Source organism: Capra hircus, chromosome 28, assembly GCF_001704415.2.
Source record: "Capra hircus breed San Clemente chromosome 28, ASM170441v1, whole genome shotgun sequence".
Classification (NCBI taxonomy): Eukaryota; Metazoa; Chordata; class Mammalia; order Artiodactyla; family Bovidae; genus Capra; species Capra hircus.
Window position 1 is genome coordinate 18,975,383 of NC_030835.1, and position 11,380 is coordinate 18,986,762.

The window sequence follows — 11,380 nt, forward strand, 5'->3', positions numbered from 1 at the left end:
TGATGTTCAAGCTGGTTTTAGAAAAGGCAGAGGAACCAGAGATCAAATTGCCAACATCCGCTGGATCATGGAAAAAGCAAGAGAGTTCCAGAAAAACATTTATTTCTGCTTTATTGACTATGTCAAAGCCTTTGACTGTGTGGATCACAATAAACTGTGAAATTCTGAGAGAGATGGGAATACCAGACCACCTGACCTGCCTCTTGAGAAATCTGTATGCAGGTCAGGAAGCAACAGTTAGAACTGGACATGGAACAACAGACTGGTTCCAAATAGGAAAAGGAGTATGTCAAGGCTGTATATTGTCACCCTGCTTATTTAACTTATATGCAGAGTACATCATGAGAAACGCTAGACTGGAAGAAACACAAGCTGGAATCAAGATTGCCGGGAGAAATATCAATAACCTCAGATATGCAGATGACACCACCCTTATGGCAGAAAGTGAAGAGGAACTAAAAAGCCTCTTGATGAAAGTGAAAGAGGAGAGTGAAAAAGTTGGCTTCAAGCTCAACACTCAGAAAACGAAGATCATGGCATCCGGCCCCATCACTTCCTGGGAAACAGATGGGTAAACAGTGGAAACAGTGTCAGACTTTATTTTCTTGGGCTCCAAAATCACTGCAGATGGTGACTGCAGCCATGAAATTAAAAGACGCTTACTCCTTGGAAGAAAAGTTATGACCAACCTAGAGAGCATATTCAAAAGCAGAGACATTACTTTGCCGACTAAGGTCCGTCTAGTCAAGGCTATGGTTTTTCCAGTAGTCGTGTGTGGATGTGAGAGTTGGACTGTGAAGAAGGCTGAGCGCCAAAGAATTGATGCTTTTGAACTGTGGTGTTGGAGAAGACTCTTGAGAGTCCCTTGGACTGCAAGGAGATCCAACCAGTCCATTCTGAAGGAGATCAACTCTGGGACTTCTTTGGAAGGAATGATGCTAAAGCTGAAACTCCAGTACTTTGGCTACCTCATGAGAAGAGCTGACTCATTGGAGAAGACTCTGATGCTGGGAGGGATTGGGGGCAGGAGAAGGGGACGACCGAGGATGAGATGGCTGGATGGCATCACTGACTCGATGGACATGAGTCTGAGTGAACTCCGGGAGTTGGTGATCGACAGGAAGGCCTGGCGTGCTGCAATTTATGGGGTCACAGAGTCGGGTACAACTGAGCGACTGAAGTGAACTAAACTGAAGCTAGAGAAATCACAGAGAAATGAACACACCCACCTCTTCACGGCTTCCCTGCCAGGCCCACTCCACATCTCCGTCCCCCTATACTGTCCCCAAGGGCTCTGGAGCCAGAAGAGGCTAAGAGGGAACCCTAAGTCACAAGCTAAGCCCTCCCTGGGTGAGCAGGTGGCTGCTCTAGGACACTACAACTCAGGATTCCTATCTCCTGAACAGTATTAAGGCACTGTTTTGAATTATTAAATTGGGAAAAACTTGAAAACAATGAATACAACCAGTGTCAGTAAATATGCAGGGAATGTGATTCTTGTATACTTCAAAGGCAGCGTCAAGGGAGGATGCATGACAATAAAGATTCAGCACTTCAGCAACCCAACTGGCTGGGATTTGGGTAGAGGCAGGAGCACTCCAAAACTGAGCACAGGCAGCCCCCCTTCCTGGGGAGGCAGCTGCCATCCCTGCCCTCCACCCAAACACGCTCAGCATAGCCTGCAGCGCAGGAGAGGGTCCCTATCCAAGCATGCTGCCTGCAGCCAGCCTCAGCAAGGGGCAACTCTGCTGCAACAAGAAGGGGGGCCTCAGCCCATCTTCTGTCCACCCAGCAAACCTCCCTCTCCTTGGCCTATCGCTTCCAGGGACACTTCACAGAGACAGGAAGAGGAAGCCCCTGCTGGCAGCTGCTGCGTAGGAGGCGCTGGGGAAGCCAGCAGGAGTGCACGTCTACCCATAACAGGTTGACCCCTTTTGTCCCAATGCCTTCCTCCTCTAGAAACCTGCCTGGAATTGACCACCTCCACAAAGCCGTCATTCTGTCTCCCCCAAAGGCTCACTGAGCCCCAGCTTGGAGCCAGAGGAGGGGGAGGAGTAGACACCGGTTTGCCTGGCCCAGGACCCCCTCCTCTGGGCCCTCAGCTCAGGGATGGCTCCCAGGGAAGGTATAAAACTTGGATAACTCTGCCGGCCACACTCCCAAAAAGTGCTAAGTGAAGAAGTGGGCCCCAGAGCCATGGACCAAGTGCAATTCTGCATCCCCAAATTAAAACTACACAAATGCACACAGAGGCACAGAAAAGATGACTGGGGGGATATCCACAAACTGCTGACAGAGACACCTTGGGCCAAGAGAGGAAGTAAGGAATGGAAGGGCTTTCCCAATTCACTCCCTTTCTCTAGGAAGCTACTACCCGAATCCTTTGTAAAGATAACCACTTAATTTTTTTTTAACTGAAAACATTTTCAAAAGCAGGGTAGATATCCATCAACTGGGAACTCGGTAAGCAAGCTATGGGCCCTACACACACTGGGATACATACCCAGCAAGGAAAAAAGGAATACACTCCTAGAACACATGACATGACACCACGTTGAGGACTCGCCTGGCAGCCCACTGATTAAGAATCCACCTGCCATAGAGAACAGATTTACAGGGACATGGGGAGAGGGGAGGAGAGGGTGAGATGTGCAGAGAGAGTAACAAGGAAACTTACATTACCATATGTAAAATAGATAGCCAGCGGGAATTTGGTGTATCAACCTAGAGGGTTTGGGTGGGGAGGAAGATGGGAGGGAGTTTCAAAAGGGAGGGGACATATGTATACCTATGGCTGATTCAGGTTGAGGTTTGACAGAAAACGGCAAAATTCTGTAAAGCAATTATCCTTCAATAAAAAATTAATTAATTAAAAAAAAAGAATCTGCCTGCCAATCCAAGGGATAAGGATTCAACAACCGTCTGGGAAGATCCCATATGCCTTGGGGCACCTAGGCTCCAGCCTCACAACTACTGAAGCCGCTGTGCTTGCTCCACAGTAAGAGAAGTCCCGCGATGAGAGGCTCATGCGCCACAGCTAGAGAGAAGTCCGCACTTACTGCAACCAGAGAAAGCCCACACACAGCAAAGAAGACCCCGTGCAGCCAAAAACAAATTGAAAGAAAAAAAAAGAAAGAACATCATGCTGAATAAAATAGGCAGAAATAAAAAGTACCTATTAACCAGATGAGTCCACCTATGTGAAAATCTAGAAAAAAGCAAAACCAGAGTGACTGGAGATACCAGGCATGGGAGCAACTACGGACTGCAGGGGAGCCCCAGGAAACTTCTGGGTGATGGAAGTGTGCCCACACTCGACTGGGGTGGGGGCTGCATGCCCACGACATTCGCCAACACTCAGCCAGCTGCACCTGTCGGCTGGGTGAATGTTATGGTATGCACACCTCAATAAAACTTAAGAGAGGCAGGAGGAAGGGAGTCAGCACTTAATGGGGAAGCGGGTCTCCCTGGGAGTGATGAAAATGTTCTGGAACTTGACGGAGGTGGTGCCACAACATGGTGAATAAACTCACTGCCACTGTAGCTGTACTTCAAAATGGTTAATTTTACATCAAGTGAATTTCACCTCATTTTTTTTTAACTTTTTAAGTAGACAAGGGAAACATTATTATTATGCCCATTTTGCAGATGGAAAAACTGGGCTCAGAGGAAGTAGTCAACTGCTAGTCCTGGGTTTATCCACCTGCACCTTAGACCTGATTTAGAGCCCAGGAGAGGCGAGAGAGTTGCTCTGGACATCCCCAGGAGGCTCTGCAATGCTGGGCCTCTACCTCCAGGGAGGGCTCTGGGTCTTTTTCTCTGGGGCATTTGAAAACCAGAGCTTCCCCACAGACCCCGGAGTAAGCCAGCAGTGCGGCACCCACAGGGGCTCCTGAAGGCTGTGAACTCCATCAACAGACAGGGCTGCAGCCATGGCAGGGACCGAGCATCAGCAAGAAAGTGGTCAAACTAAGGCTAAAGCCAGGATGGGGGTGGGGATGAGCCCAATCAGATCCAGGCTGGATGAGGTCTTCTGGGCCCTGCCAGTCAGGGCCCTAGGGAGATAAGGGGTCAGCACCAACCTCAGGGACCCAGGAGAAGGCCTCAGCAACTACAGGACGGCAGTCAGAGTAGACACATCCACCAGCCTCTTTGTGACTAGCAGGAGAGGGGTTCACGCCTTCCTGAGCTCTGCAGGAAAAGAAAAGAGGAGGACAGGTTCCCCTCTGTGCTTTCTAAACGGAATCTTCAAAAACACCCAGTGGCCCTGTCCTCCACTCTGGGGAGGGCCCGGACAGAGGCCACCGCCTGCAGACATGCAGAGCCTAGAGCCCAGCAGCATGTAGAGGCCGACAAAGCCCAGGGTCGTCTGAGGGCACCCACTTCTCTCCCCCCTAAATGCCCCTGCACCAGCCTCTTGGCAGTGGGGCCTGTTTCTCATGGGCGAGGGCGGGAAGCCCAGCCATGGACCCACGGCCGTCCCAGCACCACACCCTCCCTCTGCCTGGAATTTCCAAAAGCCCTGCTCCCTGGGAGCCCACAGGGTCAGGAGCGGCACACCCAGTTCCCAGATGCTCCCTACTGCCGGCCACGGGCACGGAGGTAACCCCAGATGCCCCATGTCTCTCCTTCATCAGCGTGCTTCAGCTCCAGCCCCAACAGGGGCTGAAAATCCAGTACACATGTCAGGTACAGAAAATAAAACAACTTCCAAGGTCCAGGAATTCCACTATTAGACATTCTCTCCTTAGGAGAAGTTTCAAAGGCCTCAGTTCATTCCTGAGAAAGGGGATCTGTTAACCCATAGGTATTTCAGCTAAGAGCAAAAATAGGCATGTTGATGCTGCAATGGGGGCAGTCTGGAGCCCCCAGCTCAAAAATGAGGGGTCCCAGGGAGGGCTGGCAGGGCTTCCCCAGTGGCTTAAATGGTAAAGAATCTGCCTGCAATGCAGGAGACCCAGGTTCAATTCCTGAGTCGGGAAGATCTCCTGAAGAAGGGAATGGCCACCCACGCCAGTATTCTTGCCTGAAGAATCCCATGGACAGAGGAGCCCGGCAAGCTACAGTCCATGAGGTCGCAAAGAGCTGGACACAACTGGGCATGACAACTAACACACAGAGAGGGCTGGCAGGCCTTCATAAGAGGGCAGGGAGGTCCCCTGGAGAATGGGGAGACCAACAGCGAAAGAGATTCCTTACAGTAAAAGGAGGGGCCTCTAGGCGTCTCACGTCCTAAAAGGGAGGCCAGGGCTGCCTCTGAGCCCAGTGTGGAACAGCAGATCACAGGCCGGGAATGCTGAGCCTGGGCCCCACCCCAGGTCTGCGGATCTGCTCAAGTTCCCTAAACATGCCAAGATGCCACATCTCTGCACGGGTTGCTCATTCTGTTTGGGAAGCCCTTCTCATCCTTGTAAACTCTTGGCCATCCTTCAAAGCCCCCCTGAAGCATCACCTCGTGCCCAGGCAAGCCCTTCCCTCCCTTCAGCTCTGACCATAGCAGACACGGCCCCCAGCAGGTACCAACGGCAGAATGTACACAGGTGCCTCTCTACCTGGCAGGGACTGTGCCTCACTCACCTTTGGTCCCCTGCACCTCACACTGAACCTGGGGCATGAAAGGCCAGGAACTGGAGCCAAGACAGCATCCCGGGGCCCTCTCACCTTGAGCCACTGCGCAAACAGCCTGGCCTCTGTGGTTTCACAGGCCTGTCGCTCTGCTGAGATCACTCTAATCATGATACTAGCAGCACCGAATGTTTACTGAGCACTTACTATGAGCCACATGTTACTGCGAGGGCACTCCATATGCTACCTCCTTTCATCTTTGTGACATTCTTCTAACGGAGTTACTATTATTAATCCTGTTACACAAGGGAATCCGGCACAGAGAGGTTAAGTGAGTTGCCCAATGCCACAGAGCCAGGGAGGGAGGAAGCCAAAATTCAGACCCTAGTGATCTGGTTCTGGACCCAGTAATCTTAATCACTAAGATGTACTGCGGGTATGAAGATGGTCAGTTGTCAGGACAAGCTCTGAGTGGAAGAGGAACTCAGGGGTTTTAAAGGCTAGTTTTCCCTGGGCCTTCTCTTTCCCTGGTCCCAACAGAAGACTTAGGAAGAACAGCAAGGCCTCTGCCCAGATCCAGCCTGCTGCTCCCAAGCTCATCCCTGTGCTGAGTGCCAGTTACAAGAAACACAAAAGGCCCATCTGCTAGCCCCTTGGCCCAGACTGGGGAGGTACACAGCTGTCCGCTGGGAGGCAGAGCCATAATTTGGGACTATTCTTAGCAAACCACTGGCTCCCCTCCCAGAGGCCAGCAGGCCAGGCCCAAGCTTCATACAGCCTCCTACAAGCGTGGAGAGGTCCCACAGAGCTAAGGAGTGACTGCGGGGTGAGAGGGGAGAACAAAGCCCTCGAGCTTTCAAATCAGAGGTGCTGGCCTGCCTACCTTCCCAGGGCTTGGCCACCTGGCTGCTGACCAGCTCTGGGGAGTCCTGGCCACAGAGCAAGTCCAGTCACCAAAGTTCCACCAACAGGGCTCGCTCTGCGCCAGATCCTGGGCCACACACTTTCCACTCACATTAAACCCTCGCCACACCCCAAGGGTGAGGGGTTACTGGCCCCATTTAAAGATGAGGGGTTGCACTTTAAAGATGAGTTAGTTAAGACATTGAGTAACTTGCCCAGGTAACACAGTGAGTCAGTGTCAGCTGTATCTCCCATCTCCAGGTCGGGCCAGAGCCAAATGGTGGGGCGGGGCCCTTCCCTGTCCAAGCCCAGGGTTTGGGGGAGGGGCAGTCCACACTAGAGAGCAAAGGTCTCACCAAAGATCCAACTCAAGTCTACTCTTTCTCTCTCCCCTGCCCCCTGGGACTGTCCCTTCCCTGCAAGAAACCCTCAGGTTTAGGCTAAGAAGGAAAGTCCCCAGCAGGTTCCTCCCCTATCCTGGCCGCACAGTCTCACTTCAGAAGTTGTGCAGACCCAGAGGAGATGAACCTCAAAGTTCAAGGAGCCCCTGCCAGTGCTTAAGGCATGCGCCCAGCCCTTAGAGAATAGGGAGGTCAATGAATTCTCAGGCTTAAACAGAGGATCCTGAGCCCTTTGGGGTCTCCAAACCCCAAAGCAGGAGTCTAGAAATGAAGCCATACCACTCAGCACCTGCACAGCCACTATCCCAAACAAGTCACCTTTCAGCCACCGCTGCCACACAGAGTCACAGGAATAACTCAACAGTGCCTGCCTTGGACTACATCTTGGTTGTTGCTGTTTGGTCACTAAGTTCTGTTCGACTCTTTGTGACCCCATGGACGGCAGCACGCCAGGCTTCCTTGTCCTTCACTATCTCCTGGAGTTCGCTCTAACTCATGTCCATTGAGTCAATGATGCCATTAACCATCTCATCCTCTGTCACTCCCTTCTCCCCCTGTCCTCAATCTTTCCCAGCATCAGGGTCTTTTCCAGTGAGTCAGCTCTTCATATCAGGTGGCCAGAGTAGTGGAGTTTCAGCTTCAGTATCAGTTGATTTCCTTGAGAATTAGCTGGTTTGATCTCCTTGCTGTCCAAGAGACTCTTGAGAGTCTTCTCCAGCACCACAGCTCTCGGTACCCACCTCTGACTGTGTTCTGCCTTCTGCTGCCGGTGACTCAGCAGGTTTAAGTGTCTGCGTTTCAGGTGTTCACAGCCAACTCCATGTCTGCCCAGGGATTCAAGCCATATCCATGTGGCTCCATGTCTCCCATCAGTGAATGTCAGCTCACATCCCTGTCTATGCTCCTCTGAGCCCACCAACACATCGGTCCACTTTTGCCAGCCAAGTCTCCATGATGGCATAGATCTGTCTATATGGTATCTGCAGCCCATTCGTTGTCCCCGCTTGTCTGTTCACACTGTCTGCCCCTGCACGTGTCTGTGCCCTGAGTTGCTTGCCCACCTCCACTGTCTTCCTGTGTCTGCCCTCATGTCCACTGTATCCAGTTCCTCACCGGCCCACCCCACGCAGCTATAAACCTGAGCACGTTGGCACACATCTCTGCCCACACCAGCATTCCCCACCTGTCCCTGGGTGACCCCATGAGCGCCACCTGTTTGGAGGCAGGTGGGTATGTGTTCACCCAAGTACTCACAGTGCCGGCCAAGGGCTAAAGGGTAAGCTCAGCAACTCCCACTCCCAGAACAGTGTCCAAGGCCACAGGCACGAGCTCACTGCCACCTCCACAAAGTGCTCCAGGACATCTCGACAGGGATGATGGGGGAGGGAGCAGAGCCCAAAGCACAGCAGAACCTCAGAGGTGAGGTCAGAGATGCCCAAGGTACCACTAACCTCAAGCCAGTTCTGCCGGGTCTGTCCACTTCCAACACCCCAATTCCAACCCCAATGGCCAACGAGAGGAAGACTGTCCGTCTGCACTCACAGGAAATGGTGCCTGGCTCCAGCCTGCCAAGCTCATCCCCAGCCCCCAGAGACAGAGGCTCTTCAGAAAGGAAGTGAGGACTTCCTCCTGTAAGGCTGGATCTAGACCCCAAGCCTCAGAAGCCCCAGGGAAGCTAGGAAGGTCCTATGGTCAGCCTGACCCCAGAAACCAAACGTAATTCTCCTGAAGTCCGGAATAGCTTCAGTCAGCAGGAAAAAAAAAACAACTGGGAGTGGGACTGGGGCACATTTCTGCTGCTCCCTGTCCCTGGAGGCGGTGAGAGGTCCTAAGCATCAGGGTAATCAGAAAAGAAGGGTATGGAGGCAGAACAAGAATATTTCAAACATATTTGCATGGCTGCATGAGAACTGCATCCCAGCTTCCCTGGCAGTTACAGCCTGTGTCACTCATTCAGCAATTAATCATGTGTATTCTCTTGGTATTTCCACTGTTACTATTAGTCCAGGACTGGTATGGAAACCCTATGGTAACGAAATTTTTCTGTGTTTACGCCTTGCATCCCACCCCCCTCACCGCCCCCCATGGGGTCGCAGAGGGGCTAAGCCACCTAAGTGGAGAACCCTCCAACCCCTTCCACCACTCCCATCCTCCTTGGCAGAGCCCAGCGCCTGGCATTTAAAAGATGCTGTCGGGGGTCCAGGCTGCTCTGCAGGAAGCCAAGGAGTTGTTGCTTGGAACTCTAGTGGAGAGAGCGAGAAGCTGGAAGCTTCCTGAAGTCAGGGGAGCTTTTCTTCCATTTCTGACTCCCTAAGAGGTAATAACATGTTCCAATCGTCCTGGATGTTTTTAAGAGTCTAGGGCAGCCGTCTCCCTGACACTGCACTCCGCTTTCTGACAGGCCGCCTGCCCCTTCAAGAAAAACCTCTGAAGATGAAAAAAGGGCTCCCCTGGGAGACCCAGGCCTTCAGAAGGCAAGAACCAGATGCGGCCCAACATCAAAGCTTGCACCCACTGGGATCTCTGGACTCTTCCCAGTTCCATGGACCTCAAGTGCCTAAAGAGGAGCCCAGGGACCTCAGGTGTGGAACATGAGGCTGCTTGCCTCGCCGCAGCTGCACAGGAAGCCCAGCTCTCAGATCTCGCCCGAGAACCAGCCATCAAGGGTGGAGGCGTCGCCATCCCACATCTACCCTAGTCGGAGAGAAAGCTCCTGGAGAAAGTGCGTAGCCCAGAGCCGGACAGATAGAACGCCTCAATAACTCCTGTTTAAAATGTGTGGTTTCGCTTCTCTCCCAGGCACCGATCCCGTGCGGGTTTCGTTGAGGGGGCCAGGCTCTCTCCTCTCCACAGAGCCCAGGGAGGCTTGTGACCTAGGGGATGGGGAGTGGGTGGTCGGAGCAGCCCCGGCCCGGGAGTACCGAGAAGAGTCCCTCATCAGCCCTCCCTCGCCCGCCCCGGTTCCTGACGCGTCGGTACCTGCCAGCCCGTGGCTCCGGGGGGCATCCGCGCTCCTGCGGCAGGCGCGCGGCGCCCGAACTGCGGGCGCCGAGTTAGGCAGCGGCGGGTCGCGCCGGGTACTGGCTCCGGCTCGCTCCTCCCAACTTCCCCAGCCCATCCGTGGGCAGAGGCGGCACCGGAGGCTGGCAAGCCGGGCGCGACGAGGCGAGGGCACAACCGCAGGAGGCCGCGCTCGCCGGAGCAGAGAGCCGCGCACCCCAGCAGGAGCGCGCCGCTCGGCTCCCGGTGCCCGCGACCCCCACGCCGGGGGCGGACCCGGCGGGGCCGCCAATCACCGCGCCCGCCGTCGCCCAGCCAGCCAGAGCCCCGGCCCCAGCCGCCGAGGGGGCGGGGGTCTCGGATTTAAAGACACACTCACCAAGCAGCGTCCGGACTGGCATTCCAGAGCCGCTGCTGCCAGGGGGAGAGGGAAGGGCGGGCCCCACCTTTCTCGGCCCCGCTTCCTCCCTCCGCCAGCCCACCCTCCGCCTAGGAGGAAAAGTTTGGGGCGGGGGAGACCGCCTGGGAAACCAGTTCCGCTTCCCTTGTCATGAGTTCGGCTCTTTCTGGAAGAAACCCAAACCCTACATCCAGCCTCCCTGGCAGGAGAAAGAAGCAAAAGCTCTCGGCGCCACACCCCCGTCCAGACTCCAGCTCCCCGGGAGATCGGCGGGCCCTCGCCGCTCTCTGCTTTTTAAAGCCAAGCCAAGCCTCTGCGGGCGCCGGAAGAATCCTCGCTGTGCTGTGCAACCTGAGCTAGGCGACTGCTCTCTCTGGACCTCGCCACCACAGGAGTCAACGGTTAGCCCTTAAAGAGCAGACTGTCCGCTCAGCTGTGGGCTTCTCCCAAACCTTGGACACCCTCAGTACCCGGAGACACAAAGCGAAGAACCCGGCAGAAACTTCGGAAGGGGAGAGGTCCCTTTGTCCCCACCCATGGCTCCCTGCAGTGACAGGCACAATCCTAACCCCCAGGGGGGTCTGTCCCCGGCTCCCCTGACCGGGGGAGGCAGTCCAGCCTGGCCCACCGGAACCCCAGCAGTCCCTGCCAGCCCTCCGCGGGTGCGCGCCTCCAAGTGAACGCTGGTGCGTTCACTCTCACCACTGTTTTTCTGAGGGAGACGAAATTGGTTGTGGTTAGTGAGTCACTTGCCCCTTCTCTCTGCCCTGCACTGGGGACCTGCGTCTTCCTCACCTGTCACTCCCGGCCTCACCCACAATCAGGGATGGAGCGGGAGTCAGTGAAGTCCAGGTTTGCCCAGGGATGAAGGTAGTGCAGGCCTGCCCTTTCTCCAAAGTCAGGCCAGAAGGCACTGGGCTAGGAGAGGGACATGCAGGCCCTGCAGCCCCTGTGAGCCCTAAGAACAAAGACAGACAAGAGGAATGGCTGTTATTTATGGTGCTCTTACCAGGCCTCCAGCACCTAGGTCTCAAGTACTTCACTGGGTCATTCTATGAAATGACTACTTTTATTACCCCTCTTTAAATGTGAGGGCTTCCTCCTGTCCCAT

The 11,380-nt window shown here is 54.2% G+C and overlaps 1 protein-coding gene across 5 annotated transcripts in view; it reads right to left on the reverse strand.

Moving 5' to 3' along the window:
* The window catches only part of PALD1 (phosphatase domain containing, paladin 1), an 88,590-nt gene extending 78,194 nt beyond the window's left edge, over positions 1–10,396 (reverse strand). Inside the window, exons 1-2 of one of the 5 annotated variants that reach the window (XM_018042536.1) lie at positions 10,249–10,396; positions 4,083–4,191 (exon numbers count right to left, since the gene is read on the reverse strand). The gene's annotated coding sequence lies outside the window, so the exon portion shown is untranslated. Of the gene's footprint in view, positions 1–4,082; positions 4,192–9,848; positions 10,199–10,248 lie in introns of those variants that run through there. The other 4 variants (XM_018042534.1, XM_018042538.1, XM_018042537.1 and 1 more) reach the window with 4 other exon arrangements.